The sequence below is a fragment of the Cervus elaphus genome, chromosome 20, assembly GCF_910594005.1.
Source record: "Cervus elaphus chromosome 20, mCerEla1.1, whole genome shotgun sequence".
Taxonomy (NCBI): domain Eukaryota; kingdom Metazoa; phylum Chordata; class Mammalia; order Artiodactyla; family Cervidae; genus Cervus; species Cervus elaphus.
In genome coordinates, this window is record NC_057834.1 from 119608456 (window position 1) to 119625396 (window position 16941).

At 47.8% G+C, this 16941-nt stretch overlaps 1 pseudogene; it reads left to right on the forward strand.

Moving 5' to 3' along the window:
• Window positions 1-757: 757 nt before the first annotated feature.
• LOC122677967 lies at window positions 758-15418 on the forward strand (annotated as a pseudogene).
• The last annotated feature ends 1523 nt before the right edge of the window (window positions 15419-16941 follow it).

A 16941-nucleotide genomic window follows, 5' to 3' on the forward strand; every position in this document is an offset into this window, starting at 1 on the left:
GAGAAGGCTCTTGAGAGTCCCTTGGACTGCAAGGAGATCCAACCAGTCCATCCTAAAGGAGATCAGTCCTGGGTGTTCATTGGAAGGACTGATGCTGAAGCTGAAACTCCAATACTTTGGCCACCTGATGCAAAGAGTTGACTCATTGGAAAAGACCCTGATGCTGGGAGGGATTGGGGGCAGGAGGAGAAGGGGACGACAGAGGATGAGATTGTTGGATGTCATCACTGACTTGATGGACATGGGTTTGTGTGGACTCGGGGAGTTTGTGATGGACAGGGAGGCCTGGCATGCTGCGATTCATGGGGTCGCAAAGAGTCGGACACGACTGAGCGACTCAACTGAACTGAACTGAACAGAACAGTCAATGAACAATGTGTGTTACTTTCAGGTGAACAGCTAAGGGACTCAGCCATCAGGAAGCTTTAAAAAAACATTTACCTTTCTGTTTCATTTAAAACTGTCTAGAGGTTTCAAAGATGTAAGCATGTGATAGTTTGCAGGATTCTGGAACAACCCAAACTCCTAGTTCAAGTTATAAATATTATCTTCTCTTTATAATACTTACATTTTGGAACAAAAGAGAAATTGGTTTAAATTAAAAACAACAACAACAGTTCTGCAGACCCAGGTCTGAGTTCTGCCTTCACCTTCACCCTCCCTCAGGTGGGCGGGGAGATCCTCCCAGATCAGGCTGGGTGCTCAGGGGAGGTCAGCCACAGTCAGGGGCAGTCAATGATCCAGAAGCCACTGCACCATGAGTGTCTCTGCACTGAGCCCCTCCAGAGCCCTAGGTGGGGTCTCTGGGCTCCTGCAGGTGGTCTCCCTGCTTGGCCTGGTTCTGCTTCTGCTCAAGGTGGCACAGCTCTACCTGCGCAGACAGTGGCTGCTCAAAGCCCTTCATCACTTCCCGTCTCCTCCTTCCCACTGATTCTATGGACACAAACGGGAGGTAAGATGGAGCTGGATGGGGGAGTGTGAGGATCGGGAGGGCCGGAGAGCTAGAGCATGGTCACACTCAGCAAGTTCATACCTGGCCCTGTGCTTGCCTGAGAGCACAGATGTCTAATCTGATGGATCAGCCCTGTGGGTTCACTGTGTGTGGAGACAACAGAATCTAAGAAAGTGTCAAGTCACAGGAAAAGAGGCTTACCTGCTGGGTTGGGTTATGTCAGGTGTGGAGACAAACTGGCTTGGTTCATTCAGACTAAGTGATTTTCTAGTCCCATAAGGTCAGTGCCAGAAACCCACACCAGAGGCCACACACAGGAGCGAAGTTCCCATGATGGGGCCAGGTGAGGAGAGCTGCCTGTTTGGAGTCCTCTCTCTGGACTGTGAGCTCTTGGAACTGAGTCTGTAATCCCCCTCACCCTCAGCACCCAGAACAGAGCCTGCACAGAGCAGAGTCAGTCCATTGTATGGAGGGACAGGCAAGAGGGAAAGGAGAAGCTTGCAGGTTGAGAGGGCAGCACCTGCCCACCCAGCACTGGCACCACTAGCCTGGGGATGGTAGAGCTCAGGGCAAAGTCAGGGGCTACGTGGAAATGGCTCACCAAGAGCCTGTGGCTTAAACAAATTTTAGGAGATAATCACAGGTAGCAGAGAGCTGAGGTCTCTCTTTCTCTGCAGCACGATTAGAGCAGAGTGGAGACAAGGACAAGACCTAGAAGAAGCCCAAGCCCCATGCGGGCTGGCCCAGCCAGCCCATGAGACCATGACCCAGCATGGTCTCTCTCCCCTCTCCTTCCTAATCTCCTGCACCCCAGGTCACTCAAGGTCCTCCCCCCCAGCCTGTGCATTCTAGCCTCTGGGACTTGGCTCCCATGTGCCTTCTCCCTGCAATGATCTCATTCCTCACACGACTTTCTCACAAGCCCCCGGCCCAAGTCATTTTCATCCTGGGTCTCCCAGGAGAGGGGAGGACACTTTTTCCCTTGGATGTCCTTCTCACTAGTCAGTGGTAACTGGATTCAGCTATTTCTCTCTGCAAGATCATAGCTACAAGCTTCTTCTGGAAAGCCTGCCTCTGGTTCATCTTTCTATCCTGAAAGCATCTTGGTAAATTATGAGTCAAATAATGAGCAAGTGCAGGACAAAGAGCTTTCTAATATCCAGGTCTTTGTTAGGCCCCTTCCCCAAAGCTTCCCCATGGACTTTGTCTTCCCCCCATCACACTTTCATGACGCCCTCCTGTTATGGCCTCTTGATCTCTCAGTCACCTCTCCTACCCTGCAGGGTCCAAACAGGTGAGCATCTAGAGCAGCATCCCAGTTCAGCGCCTTAAATCCATGTTGGCACAGAGTAAATGCTCAAGCTCAAGTAAAAACACAAGCTCAGTGAAGGAATGTGACCCAGAGTAGACAAGTTGCCTCAGAGCTGGTGAGTCTTATTGGTAGAAGAATGCAGGCAGAGATCAGATACCAAAGTACAGAGGGTTGATCTGAGTCACATAGAAGTCACTAAAATAAAGATTTGACTACATGGAACATGTTTCTAATCAACTGTTGATGAGAAATCCAGAGGTGGCAGAACAAACTGAGTCTCCAAAGTTGAGGAGAGGCAGTTGCTTTTTGCAGTTGTGGCAAAGAGGACAGGCCACCAGGTAGAGGGAAGAATATGAGTAAAGACCTGGAAGATGAGCGGGTGGAGCAAGTGCGGGTAGCGCAAGCAGCAGCATCTTGGGGGCAGAGCAATGGGTCCTGTGGAATCGCCATCCTGTCAGGGCAAGAGGAGAGAGGGTAAAGTCAGAAAGGAAAGGCCTTTGCGGTCCACACTCAGGAGTCTGCAAAGATTCCACTACAAGACAGGAAGTGCACAAAAGTTTCCGATAGTCAATGAAAATGAGATGAAAACTCCATATATCAAAATCTTATTGCAATACCATTTACATATGTGTACACTCAAAATTTGTCCTACAACTGGGCACACACACAATATGAAAAACAATAATATATACACACAAAGTGGTATTTAATTTTTCCATTAGCCATATACATTCCAAAGACTCTTTCATACTAAGAAACATTAACATGTATGCTGGGATGATATTAAACATATATAATGATCATCATGGCAAAATGAAATCAATATATAAATTCAATTCCTAAGATACCCATTTATTCTCTAAATAAACCAAGTTATATGACAAAACTGCTTACCAAATGATACAAATTATCATAAATTGCTCAAGCAGTCATGTCACTATGTACAAATTATTTCCAAAAGTTTCATAAATCAAGGAGTTATCCTTGATGTAAGTTTCCATAGGCAGTTTGTAGTGTTGGCCCATAACTCTACCCAACATAGGACAAATCCAATCTTAGGACAGTGGTAGCAGCCTGCAAATTTGGATGAGCTACCAGGTCAGAAGAAATAGTTCTAAACTTAGTTCTGCTGATGGATCCAGAGTGATCACCTGGTCCCCTTTCAGACCTTAACCCCCACACCAGCTCCAGAACTAGAAGAAAGACATTATTGACTTGTGTTTCCCTTGGTGACAGTTCTAAGAGGAGAGTGAGCTGCCAATCCTACTGAAAAGGGTAGAGAAATACCCAAGGGCCTGTGTTCACTGGCTGTGGGGCACAAGAGCCTTTGTATTGCTCTACAACCCTTGACTACATGAAGATGGTCCGGGGAGAGCAGGTGAGAGGGACACTCTCAGCAGGAGACAATCTTCCATTTGAGTACATGCCCCTGGGTGTGAAATTCCACAAGACACTGGCATATCAGACACCAAGGCCTAAACTCCTCCAAACACCCTCCAGAACCACAAGCCAGACTAAAACATGCTTAAACACCTGAGTGGGGCTGGTTTCTCTTTTGTGTCTTACTTTTTTCATTTGACAACCAAACTGAGATGATCTCAGATCTGGAAGACAATTCTCTATCCACTTGATGTAAGTTTCCGTAGGCAGCTTACAGTGTTGGCCCATACCTCTACCCAACATAGGACAGAATCTGATCTTAGGATGATGGTAGACAGCCTGCAAGTTTGGATGAGATTCCGTGAGATTCCAGAAGAAATAGTTCTAAACTCGTAGTTCTGCTGGTGGATCCAGAGTGATCCTGGCAGGGCACTGATCTAGGTTGGGCACCTCTTCACTAATGCCTCTCCTGGGTCATGAGATGGCCAGACTACCACAGATTATTGAAAAAACACAGGTTCTGTCTTATTCTCTGGCACTGAACAGAGTTTATGTTTCAGGGCAATTCACCATCTTAGTCCTGTGGGTGTTCTGCTCTGGAATACTGAGTCTGCCTTCCTGGGACCACAGTGACTATCAGGACAGAGAGAGAGTCAGAGATGGGAGGCAAGGGTGTGGTGGCTTCAGACAGACTGCCATCTGGCAAGCACCAGGAAGGGAAGGGACTACATGGTCTAAACATCAGTTGCTCTGGAGGTTGTATGCTGTATTTCACTCCATCCACGTTCCTTCCTTACTTTTCAGACCCCAAGGCTCATATTGCCTACAGATACCTGAAGCCCTGGATTGGTAAGTACATTTAAATACAACTGCTGACCACGCACCATTTAGGTTAACCAAGAGCAGACTCTTTGTGTAAATGAAGAACAACAGGTGCCCGGCACCCTCATCTCTCAATCAAACCTCATTTCTCTTCTTCTAATAAAACCATCAGCTTTTGTAACGATGCTATAGCCTTCCTGAAGATCAGCCTCTTATTCATCACTACTCAGTCATTTCTATTGTTCCCAGCCTGACTTTTCATTGAATCCTTCAATTACCTGCCTCCCATTTCTAGACCTCTATCTCACTGCTGTCATAATCACATGCTATAGACAGACATGTTGGAAATTCACATCCCTGAAGTGTACTGGCCTCGCTGAACCTTGCCCATGAAGAGATTTCTCCTGACACCCTTGGTTCTTCCCAAGATGGCCCTAGTCTCCCCGATGCCCATACACACCCATCTGTGGTTCAGGGACAGGTTTGCTGCTGTTGGAGGGGCAGACATGGTTCCAGCACTGGCGGATGCTGACCCCAGCCATTCACTATGACACCCTGAAGCCCTTCGTGGGACTCATGGCTGACTCTGTCTGAGTGATGCTGGTGAGTCCATCCCTTGTCACCATATGCACCAGAATCCAGCACAGCTGACAAAGTCCACTATCAGACACTTACGTCCCTCAGACATCCATTGAATAGAGCCCCACGGAATGATGCATTAGTATAAGACAGCATTCATTGAAGCTAAGTGGGAGAGAGGAACATCTAGGCACCAGATTGGATCCGTAATTTTCTCCTCACCAAGAGAAATCAGGGCCATGGTGTATTCAGTGTCCACTCTTCTCCCACCTCCATGTTTGAACACAGGGGAGTAGATCAAGGAGTTTAGTGCAAACTGGCCCTGGCTGGCCTGAACACATGGCAGCTTTGGTGGCAGAGTGGATAACCCAGGATGTCACTCAGGTGGGCTCTGTCCTCGGTTCCATGGCTTCTGCACATCACTGAGCCACTTATGGGAGGGAATGAGTCCAGGTCTACCCTCACAGAGCTGGGTCTTCACAAACATCACTTCTGATCTGGCAGAGGTACCACCTGGTCTTAGGCAACATTAAATGAATGAAAGGTATTGAGCAGTTCATGCCCCTTATAGAAGCCCCATTAGAGCCACTTTAGCTTTTCCTTGCCTTGAAATATTTGTTTGTTCATGCTGGACATCACCTGTCCAGTTCTGATCTCAGGACACAAAAGTTTTTCTCTTTGTCCCCTGAGAAACTATGCTTTCTGTTCTGCCCCATATGGGGTATTATCATAAATTATTCTTAAAATTCAGAATTAATTAAGATATTAGAAGAGAATGTAACTATTATATAGTAAAGGTTCAAAGAAATAGGCATCACATTATTTATGTGTCTTACAGCACTAAATTGCTAAAATATGTCTGCTTAGAAAATGAGGAAATCTCATCTGAAGATGTAGAGACAGGGAGAAAGCCTAGCCTTGGCAGCACAAGTCTTCTAGGGGAGCAGAGCATGGTCAGTACCTCCTCCCTCCACAGGACAAGTGGGAGAAGCTCATCGCCAGGACTCACATCTGGAGATCTTTGGACATGTCTCCTTGATGACCCTGGGCACCATCATGAAATGCGCCTTCAGCCACGAGGGAAGCATCCGGACAGACAGGTCAATGATAGCTCTTCCAGGTCAGGGTCCTGTTCTCACCAGCTGGGAAGCACTTACCTGAGAGGCATAAGGGCAGAGTGGATGTTTCTCAGCATAAACAGTAACGTTCTGCAGAGAGACATGTACCACTGTCAAATTCCACCCAGGCCATCCTTGACTCAGTCACAGGTCCCTGATTCCTGCACAGGGAGAAGCCTGGACCCTCAGGACACTTGTAAAGGACTCCAGGATAAGGGGCTACAGGACATTGAGGCAGAAATGACAATGCCTCAGTGCTGCCTGTCCCCTCTGATTCAGGAATCATCCACCCAGAGCCCCACTCCCTCTCCAGGTCAGAAGGTGAAAATTGCCCAATTGTGTCCGACTCTTTGCAACCTCATGGACTATATAGCCCATGGAATTCTCCAGGCCAGAATACTGGAGTGGGTAGCCTTTCCCTTCTCCAGGGGATCTTCCCAAACCGGGGGTTGAACCCAGGTCTCCTGCATTGTAGGCAGATTCTTTACCAGCTGAGCCACAAGGGAAACCCAGAAATATTGGAGTGGATAGCCTTTCCCTTCTCCAGCAGATCTTCCCAACCCAGGAATCTAACTGAGGTCTCCTGAATTGCAGGCAGATTCTTTACCATCTGAGCTATCAAGGAAGCCCAACTGATCGACTTCACTTTCTTGGGCTTCCCTGGTGGCTCCAATGGTAAAGCGTCTGCCTCCAATGTAGGAGATGGGTTTGATCCCCAGGTCGGCAAGAACCCTTGGAGAAGGAAATGGCAACCCACTCCAGTATGCTTGCCTGGAAAATTCCATGGACAGAGGATCCTGGTAAACTACAGCCCATGGGGTCACAACTGAGTGACTTCTCCAGGTCAGAGGCTCCCTCAACTCCAATCTCTTCGGCATCCTCTCCCTTTAGGAACTTCCAGTCCTATATCCAGGCCATCAGGGACCTCAGTCATCTGATTTTTTCCCAACTGGGGAATGCTCTCCACCAGAACGGCCTCATCTACAGGCTGACCCCTGAAGGATGCTGGAACCACCAGGCCTGCCACCTCACCCATCAACACAGGATCCCCTCCTTCTTGTGGGCAGTTCCTTCATCAGGTTCATGTGAAAGGGCCTGGCCTTGATCCTTCAGGCAGAGCCCAGACTCCTGCTTCCTCTTCAGGAGCTGACTCACACCTGCCTGCTGCAGGGACGGGGAACCCAGAGGTCGGGGTGTCAGGTGTTGAACAGGGAGTTACAGGAGTCACCATGTTGGTGATGACTGAGTGAGACCCCCTCCCAGCAGCATTCAGACAGAGCCTCCATGGGCTATGTTACTGCAGGGATTCCCATCTGGAGTAGATTACGCTGGAGCTCTCAGTCCTGATATGCTCACCCAATCCCACCCTCACCCACATCCACCTGGCACCCAGATTGGGTCTGATGGGGCAGATGGGGCTATGGTGGGTGCTGTATCTGGGCCCCCAGAGTCCTCAGCTCTGACTGGGAACCACTGTTCTGGGACAGACGCAGTGATCAAGGAGAGGAAGATTCACCTGCAGAAGGAGGGAGAGCTGGAGAAGGTGAGGAGCAGGAGGCACTTGGACTTCCTGGACATCCTCCTCTTTGCCAGAGTAAGTGCAGGCAGGAGAGGCCTGAGCCTTTGGGCAGAAGCACACAGGAAGGGCAGACCCTGCACTCTGGCCCTGCCTCCACAGATGGAGAATGGGAGCAGCTTGTCTGACAAGGACCTCCATGTTGAGGTGGACACATTCATGTTCAAGGGTCATGACACCACAGCCAGTGGCATCTCCTAGATCCTCTATACTCTGGCCTCCCACCCCAAGCATCAGCAGAGGTGCCAGGAAGAGATCCAAAGCCTCCTGGGGGATGGTGCCTCCATCACCTGGTGAGTGTCCAGGAGATAGAAGAACCCTGTCCCATATGAGTTAGAGAGAATCCCTGGTTGTCCAGTCCTGCCTGCCCTCAGATGGGCTTCCTTTTGGGGACCATCTGGACCAGATGCCCCACACCACCATGTGCATCAAAGAGGCACTGAGACCCTATCCACCAGTACCAGTCATTGGCAGAGAGTTCAGCAAGCCCATTACCTTCCGTGATGGATGCTCCTTACCTGCAGTTATGAATTTCACCTCACCACTCAGCTAAGCATTCTGTAGGATCATGTAGTAGAAATCCACATGTGCATTCCCAGTTCCAGGAGATTCTAGCTCTTGTCTGCCTGAAGATAATATTTACTGTGTAGTTTGAATGAGTTTTGAAAAACACTTTCCCTTAAAAACCTACAAATAATACTACCATATATCCAACCATCCACAACTGGGAATATAACCTGAGAAAACCAGAATTCAAAAAGGACATGTACCCCAATGTTCATTGCAGCATTATTTACAACAGCCAGGACATGGAAGCAGCCTAGGTGTCCACTGGCAGATGAATGGGTAATGAAGATGTGATCCATATACACAATGGAATATTACTCAGTCATAAAACAGAATAAAACTGATTCAGTTACGGTGAGATGGATGAACCTACAGCCTGTTACACAGAGTGAAGTAACTCAGAAAGAGAAAAACAAATATTGAAACACACACACACATACACACACAGAGAGAATCTAGAAAAATAGTACCGATGAACCGATTTGCAGAGAAGGAATGAAGATTCAGACATAGAGAATGGACCTGTGGACACAGGTGGAAAGGAGAGGATAGGACAAATTGAGAAAGTAGTGTTGACATACACATCATTATGTGTAAAATATTAATATGTAGCTAGTGGAAAGCTACTATATAACAGAGAGCCCAGCCTGTTGCTCTGAGATGATCTAGAGGGGTGGAATGCAAAGGTGGAGTGAGATTCAATATGCAGGGGATATGTATATAGTTGTTTAGTCGCTGAGTTGTGTCTGACTCTTTTGCAACCCCATAGACTGTAGCCCACAAGGCTCCACTGTCCATAGCATTTCCCAGGCAAGAATACTGTAGTGAGTTGCCATTTTCTTCCACATATATATGTACGTGTGTGTGTGTGTGTATATATATATATATATGTATATATACCTATATATATGTATGTATGTCCAATTCAGTTCAGTTCAGTTGCTCAGTCATGTCTGACTCTTTGCAACCCCATGGACTGCAGCACACCAAGCCTCCCTGTCCATCACCAACTCCTGGAGTTTACCTAGACTCAAGACCATTGTGTCGGTGATGCCATCCAACCATCTTATCCTCTGTCATCCCCTTCTCCTCCCACCTTCAATCTTTCCCAGCATCAGGGTCTTTTCTAATGAGTCAGTTCTTCGAATCAGGTGGCCCAAGTATTGGAGTTTTAGCTTCAGCATCAGTCCTTCCAATTAATATTCAGGACTTATTTCCTTTAGGATGGACTGGTTGGATCTCCTTGCAAGTCCAAGGGACTCTCAAGAGTTTTCTCCAACACCACAGTTCAAAAGTGTGAATTCTTCAGTGCTCAGCTTTCTTTATTGTCCGACTCTCACATCCATACATGACTACTGGAAAAACCATAGCTTTGACTAGATGGACCTTTGCTGGCAAAGTAATGTCTCTGCTTTTAATATGCTGTCTAAGTTGGTCATAACTTTCCTTTCAAGGAGTAAGCATCTTTTAATTTAATGGCTGCAATCACCATCTGCAGTGATTTTCGAGCCCCCCAAAATAAAGTCTGTCACTGTTTCCACTGTTTCCCCATCTATTTGCCATGAAATGTGTATGTAATTGTGCACTATTTTCATTGTTGTATAGCAGAAATCAACACAACACTGTAAATCAATTAATCTCCAATTGAAAAAAAATAATTGATGCAGAACTTGAATGCAACAAAAGCTCAGTAAACAAATGTTGACCCTTCTGTATGATCATATGATGGAGCCTAAAATTCTAATTCCTTGAAACACGAAGGCTTAAGAGAAAAGCAAAGGGGGAGGCATGGTTCTTTCATATGGGGGTCTAAGTAAAGGAGGGAGCTCAAAGACTGCACTGTCATGGGTCAGTTGGTCTGGTCTCTGAGGTGCCCCCTAGTAGATGGCAGAGAACAGCTGATCATGTATCTGAGAGCCCTGCCATGGCTGGGGGCCACCCACTAACTCACCTCCCAGTGGGTCTGAATCCCAGCCCTACTCCCTCCTAGCTGTGGGATCACAGACCCAACCCTTAACCCCTCTGAGACTCAGGTGCTTCATTTGCTCGTAGGTATAGAAGTGCTTGCCTTGAGGGCTGTGTGAGGATTAAATGAGTTACTGCATATTCCCCAGAGTCATAATGACACTTGATAAATGTGAATTGTCACTCCACTGCTCCTAAGTGTAACCTTGCAGTTCTTTTGCTTCTCAATCCTGAGCCCTGATCACCTAATCCTAATCAGTGCTCATGTGCTTTGCCATGCCCCACCCACCCGTGTTCAAGAGCATCATTTCGTTCAGAGTGACGGAGGGTGTTCCCATGGTGGCTCCCAGGATGTTTGTGAACACACACATCCCCTGTACCATGGGACCACCAGGCTTCTCTCTCTACTTTCTGCCCCACAGGAATTGTCCTCCCTCTCCTTTTATGGGCTTCATCACAACCCGAAGGTGTGGCCAAACCCAGAGGTACGATGGTGGTGGGAGGAGGGCATGGGATGCTCTCTACATAACAACCTGTCCTCCGGCTCCTGCTCTGAGATTCTTGTCCCCTAGTAGACTGATGCTAGGAGTTTGACCCTACATGTCCCGGCCCCGGTGCTCTCTCTGCAGGTCTTTGACCCATCTTGGTTCACATCAGGTTCTACTTGACACAGCCATGCCTTCCTGCCCTTCTCAGGAGGACCCAGGTGAGGCCTCTGTACTTGAGGAAGCAGGTGTCACTGGTTGCTACCTGATATGTGTGACTGTCTACATTCATATGTGGAGCATGCAGTTCTGTTTTTGTATGTTGATGTGCTGAGAAGGAGACCAGGGTCTCCGTGTATAAGAAAACCTCCAAGGGCCCTCCACAATGACGTTGACCTCCTGATGTCCACAACAATTGGCCTCATTTCCATGTCAGTGGCCGATCCAACGTATCCAGAGTTTTCCTCACTTTAGGAGTATGACTTTTTAGCACTAGAAGTTTTCATGAGCATTAAACTACACATTTGGTTGGCACAATTTCAGCCAACTTAAAAGATGATTTTCTCTGTTCCTACATTCCTAGTTGGCAAACTACCTTTCTGTTTAATTCACCAATCCCCCCTCATAATATCTGTCATGTTTGCATGGGTTTGGAACTTCAGCTACCTTCCATGTATAGGATCAAAATTCTCCAAGCCAGGCTTCAGCAATACGTGAACCGTGAATTTCCAGATGTTCAAGCTGATTTTAGAAAAGGCAGAGGAACCAGAGATCAAATTGCCAACATCCACTGGATCATTGAAAAAGCAAGAGAGTTCCAGAAAAACATCTATTTCTGCTTTATTGACTACGCCAAAGCCTTCAACTGTGTGGATCACAATAAACTGGAAAATTCTGAAAGAGATGGGAATACCAGACCACCTGATCTGCCTCTTGAGAAGCCTGTATGCAGATCAGGAAGCAACAGTTAGAACTGGACATGGTACAACAGACTGGTTCCAAATAGGAAAAGGAGTACATCAAGGCTGTATGTTGTCACCCTGCTTATTTAACTTCTATGCAGAGTACATCATGAGAAACGCTGGGCTGGAAGAAGCACAAGCTGGAATCAAGAATGCCGGGAGAAATATCAATAACATCAGATATGCAGATGACACCACCCTTATGGCAGAGAGTGAAGAGGAACTAAAAAGCCTCTTGATGAAAGTGAAAGAGGAGAGTGAAAAAGTTGGCTTAAAGCTCAACATTCAGAAAACTAAGATCATGGCATCTGGTCCCATCACCTCAGGGGAAATAGATGGGGAGACAGTGGAAACAGTGTCAGATTTTATTTTTGGGGGCTCCAAAATCACTGCGGATGGTGATTGCAGCCATGAAATTAAAAGATGCTTACTCCTTGGAAGGAAAGTTATGACCAACCTAAACAGCATATTAAAAAGCAGAGACATTACTTTGCCAAAAAAGGTCTGTCTGGTCAAGGCTATGTCTTTTCCAATGGTCATGTATGGATGTGAGAGTTAGACTGTAAAGAAAGCTGAGCACTAAAAAATAGATACTTTTGATCTATGGTGTTGGAGAAGACTCTTGAGAGTCCCTTGGACTGCAAGGAGATCTAACCAGTCCATCCTAAAGATCAGTCCTCGGTGTTCATTGGAAGGACTGATGCTGAAGCTGAAACTCCAGTACTTTGGCCACCTCAGGTGAAGAGTTGACTCAATGGAAAAGACCCTGATGCTGGGAGGAATTGGGGGCAGGAGGAGGAGTGGATGACAGAGGATGAGGTGGCTGGATGGCATCACTGACTCGATGGGCATGAGTCTGAGTAAACTCCGAGAGTTTGTGATCGACAGGGAGGCCTGGCGTGCTGCAGTTCATGGGGTCGCAAAGAGTCGGACACAACTGAGTAACTGAACTGAACTGAACTAAACAGTTGTCATTTGAAGAAAGTTTCACGGTCATGAGTGTGTTCTCTATTTCTGCAGTACCTCCGACAGTTTTGACTGTGTATTAATATAACCATGACATATTTTCCTGTTGCCAAAATTCTTTATATAATAGCAGAGGTTATATACATAGTCCCAGATTCTACAGAGTCTAATGTTAGCAAGAAAAAGCATAAAGTGGAGGACAATAAAGTCTGCTTTGGGGAGTGTATTACTGATCCTGCTCATGACGCCAACTGTCTTGCTGTTCACACTGTGCACATTGTTTGCTGAACCCAGGGTAGGCAAGGCATGAGCTAAGAGGCTGGAAGAAGACTGGAGGAGCCATAGGAACTGCAGACACTTTTATTCTCTCCTGGCTGGCAAGGCCGCCATAACACTGCCTGTCTCCTCTCTGAGGCAGCAGCTGTAGCAGCAGTCATAACATAACCATAAGGCAGCCAGAACACAGCCAGAACATAACCTCATATAACATAACCATGATGTCACTCCAATGTAGCCCCAATGCAGCAGGAGCCAGGGTTTTTGTGGTGAAACTCATTAACGTGTACCACACACCACCCCCAGGGCCTTTCCAAGTGGAGCATATATAACAAAAGTAGCCCCAGTCCAAGCGAGTACCATGTGAAGTGTGAATGCAGTGCTATACGTGATCTCAGCTGTTACATAATCATTATTTACAAACTGTGGGCCAAGAGCAAGAGGCCACAGGGCGAGAGAGCCTGACCACACCATCTTGGTTTATTTGCTCTTTCCCTACAGGGGGAAAACTTCTTTGTATTTGACAGATGCATTTGAAAATCCCTTGCATGTAAAGTAGAAAGCACCCTTGAAATAGATGTTAACCTGGATGATACACTCCTAAATGATTGCTGTGAAAATCTTAAAGGCTACAGAAAGTTGGGTTTCCCTGGTGGGTCAGTTGGTAAAGAGTCTGCCTGCAATGCGGGAGACCTGAGTTTGATCCCTGGGTTGGGAACATCCCCTGGAGAAGGAAAAGAAACTCACTCCAATATTCTTGCCTGGAGAATCCCATGAACTGGTGGGCTACATACAGTCCATGGGGTCATAATTTCAGTGATTTTGTAACTTAGTAGAAACAGGTTTTTCTGACTCTACAGTCCTAGAAAATTTTCAGTTGGTGAATCAACCTTTGCAGAACAGGTTTGAAGCAAATTGTCATTCTAAATTGGTTCTAGGATTTAGTTTACACCAGGATCCAGTCATTCCTTGTAGACATGGCTGCCCATCATGCAGCTCCTACTAGAGGACAGGAGGAACTAGGCGGTTTGATTCCTAGGTCACACTGAATATTTATTATACTCTCATTCCATGTGGGTTGTTTTCAATTCAGTTAATTTTTAAATATGAAATTAAGTATTAAGCATGTCTCTGTATGCCAAGATCTGTGCTAGGAGATGGGAACACAGACATGATAACGCTTTCCTCCCTCAGGGCTCACTGTCAACATATCAACACGTCTACTCAAGACAGACATCATTCACACATCCACTCTTTCACTAATTCATTCATTGAGCAGACTGTGGAAGGATCCATGATCTGGCACTGTGCTGGGCACTGGATGTGATGTGTCCTTGAGTTAACACCCATGATGCCTTGAGGGTCCAGAGTGGGAAGAGGGGGTGAGGGTGGTGGTCACTGAATTGAGCCTTGAGCATGAGGATGGCAGAGGTAGGGGGAGAGGACCTCAAAAGGAACTGAGCCAGGAAGAGGAGCTGGACAGAGTCCAAGTGACTGAAGAACAATCCAGAGAGGGCTGTGATGCAGCTGAGGTACTGGGATGTGTCCTCCCTGTGATAGGGAATATAGCAGGCCTGGAGTACTGTGGCTTTAGAGGGAGGGAAGGAATGGAGGCTGAAAAGGCCAGATGAGGAGCCCAAGGGATGGTTAGGAGGGTCATTTCTGGATTAGAATGGGAAAGTTCCAAAGGTAGATTGACTGAGGAGCTGAAGGGAGGCAAGAAGTCAGACCATTAATTGGGAGGCAAATGGTCAGAGCAGGTTCAGAGTCATTAACCCTTGTCCTCTCTAGGAAGCCTCCCTGTCACCATTCTGATTCCTTGCACAACCCTGTCTTGCCATCTCTTGGGACTGAACAGGCTGTTTTTCCACCATAGGTGGTAAGGTCCCAAGAGGTTGTCTCAGGACCCCTGCCCCCTACAGTGCCCTGGCCTGACCTGAAACCAGGAATTGCCTATGGACGAATGAATAAAGTATGAGTTCACATTTTGATCCATTTGACTTGACTCTGTGGCTTACAGCACTGATGCTTCCTTACAGGTTTCCTGCTGAGAGCAGAAGTAGGAGGTTGGAGATAGTCCTTAGAGAGGTGGGCTTTGTCACAGGTCAGGGGGAAGAGTTTGGCCCAAGGCTTGGCTGGGCAAGTTCAGTGTGATGAATAAGGAAGGGATCAGGGCTGGGCCACGTGGAGGACAGCCCTGAATCCCTGTTCTCAGCAGGGGTTAGAAGCCTCTGCTTGCTTCCTTTTTATCTCCCAATCCAGGAACTGCATCAGGAAGCAGTTTGCCATGAATGAGTTGAAGGTGGCAGTGACCCTGAACTTGCTTCATTTTGAGCTGTCACCGGATCCCTCCAGGGTCCCTGTGCCCACTCCAGTCATGGTGCTGAGATCCAAAAATGGAATCCATTTGCAGCTCAGGAAGCTGTCTGATCCAGGTGGGGACAAGGACAAGCTCTGAGGGCCCCGGTCTGCCGTCCTGTCTTGCTGTCACTCTCTCCTGTCCTTGCCTTTTGCCCACTTCCTGCTTCTATATGCCCTCCTGCCAGCTTGCCTCATCTCCTGCCTCCTGCCCAGCAGCAGACTTTCTGCCCTTCTCCTCTCACCTTTCTCCAGGCTCCCTGTCTGCTTATCTCTCCATCTGTCTCTGACCCCCTGTATCTCTCACTGTCCTCCTGATCCTGATTGCCTGCTCTCCTCCAGTATGTCTATTCTCTCCTGTGTTTCTTCCCTTCTGCCTGCCTGTCTGTCCCTGTATTCACTTCTGTTTTGATGCTAAAATAATTTGCCTCTGCCTTAGGGACTTAGAACAACACAAAATTATCCTTTGATGGGTCTGGAGAGAGAAGTCAGAAATGGGTTTCCCTGGACACAACCAAGATGATGGCAGATCCCCTATCCAGAGACCTCGGTTAGGATTGCACATTTTGCCATTTTCACATCTAGAGTTGCAATCCTTGCATTCCTTGGCTCCTGGGCCCTCCTCCACATTCAAATCCAGCGGCATCTTCAAATGTCCCTCTGCTTCTGTCTTCACGTAACCTTCTCTTTCAGCAGGACTTGTGATTCATCTGGGCAGTTCAGATAAAATAGGCTTGTTCTGGGGTTTGGGAAACTAGGAGGAGGACACCTGGGGAGCCATCACAGGACCTGCTAAGTCCTGTATAACTCCTTTGCCCTGTGGCTCAACTCTCTCCCGTGTGTGAGATGGGTCTACCTCTGTTTCACTCACATGGCTTCCTCTTTCCCCGTCTCTGGATTAAGTTCACAATATCACATGGAGTGTGTGTGTCTTCTCTGAAAGGAATTGGATGAAACAGAAGACAGAGGAGGGGAGGGAAGATAGCAGAGACGATAAGGGGAGATGACACCTGCTCTGTGGGGCCAGAACCCCAGCAGGGAGAGCATGTCCGGCCCCCCTGCAGCCTCTCACTCTGGAGTCCCTCATGCCCCACACCCTGCCCAGTGTCTGAGGTCCCCGTGACAGCTGAGTCAGGAGAAAGGGCTCATTTCCAAAGGCTCAGATGGAAGACGCTCAGACCAACACCTGTCAACGAAGGAGCCTCCCTGCTTTCTGTGGTAGCTTCCTCACCACGTCTTAGAGGGGCCCAGCCACCACCCACCCTGTGCTGACCAGGGAAGACTTTACAGACTTGTCCAGGCACAAGGGTCTCCACCCCAGAGGAGATTTGAGAAGAGCCCAGCCTGGCCATGTCACCAGCCTCCTGGCAGCCCTTCCTCACAGGCAAGGCCTCAGGCTCCTCAGAGGCCAAGAGTGGGCCCCTGTGCTGGAGGACCTGAGAGTAACCAGCTGGGCACAAGCCTTGGCTGTTGGGTGGGGATGTCAGACTCAAATCCAGGACAGCTGGTGTTACCTCTCCCACAGGACAGCATCTTGGAATCCCTGGCATGTGGACTGGCCACTCTATGTGAGGACAGGCTTCTTCAGCTCTGCCATTCCTGGAGACCATGTTGGGGCCTGTC